Here is an 830-nt window from a genome sequence, read left to right on the forward strand (position 1 = left end):
GTGTGTGTGCGCGCAAGGTAGTCTATTTTAGTTAATAATCAATTTTCAATAAAGAAAAAAATTTGTTATGAACGCTAATTTTGTGCCATAACAGCAAATTCTGTTTGCAAATATGTATTGCAAAATTATTTGCGGATGTAATGAGTATTTATTTTTTCATACTCGCTACAAAAATTTGCAACATATTTGTCAAATATACAAATTTGTTTGCTATAAATAGGAAAAATTTAACAAATTTAACAAATTTTGTAATCCCTTTTGTACTTACAGTAATTTCTTCTTTTTATGTTTCTGAAATTATTAATGATATGAAAAAAATGTTTTAAATCCATCAAATGCACCTGTTTCGAAAGGAACATATTTTGATCATGTTTTCTGGAGACATCAAGAGAAAGCGAATTATATGATTTTTTTCACATAGGATGATTCCTCTAATTTTTTTGTATGTAAAAGTATTAAGATAAAAATATCAAAAAACCAATTGTTTATGAAATATTTTATATTTTATTCTAGCCCCCCCCTCTCTCCTCCTCCCTTTTGACATAAAAAGTTAAATATTTTGTAATCTATTAATTTTTTATAACTTATTTTATTTAATATTTAATTAATATTTATTATTAATTATTTTAATACTTTAATACTTTTATGAACAGAATAATAATGAATCAATTGATTAAGAGAACACAATTGCTTTTTTTTTTAAAAAAGTATTCTTTTTGTCTATATACTTTTTTGAAGCAACTATATGTTTTGTTTACATCAATTGATTAATCTCAATTGATTATTTTGTTCATAAGAGTATTAAGGTAATAAAAAAATTAATAGTTTAC

This window comes from Atta colombica, unplaced genomic scaffold (genome assembly GCF_001594045.1).
Source record: "Atta colombica isolate Treedump-2 unplaced genomic scaffold, Acol1.0 scaffold302, whole genome shotgun sequence".
NCBI classification, from domain to species: Eukaryota; Metazoa; Arthropoda; class Insecta; order Hymenoptera; family Formicidae; genus Atta; species Atta colombica.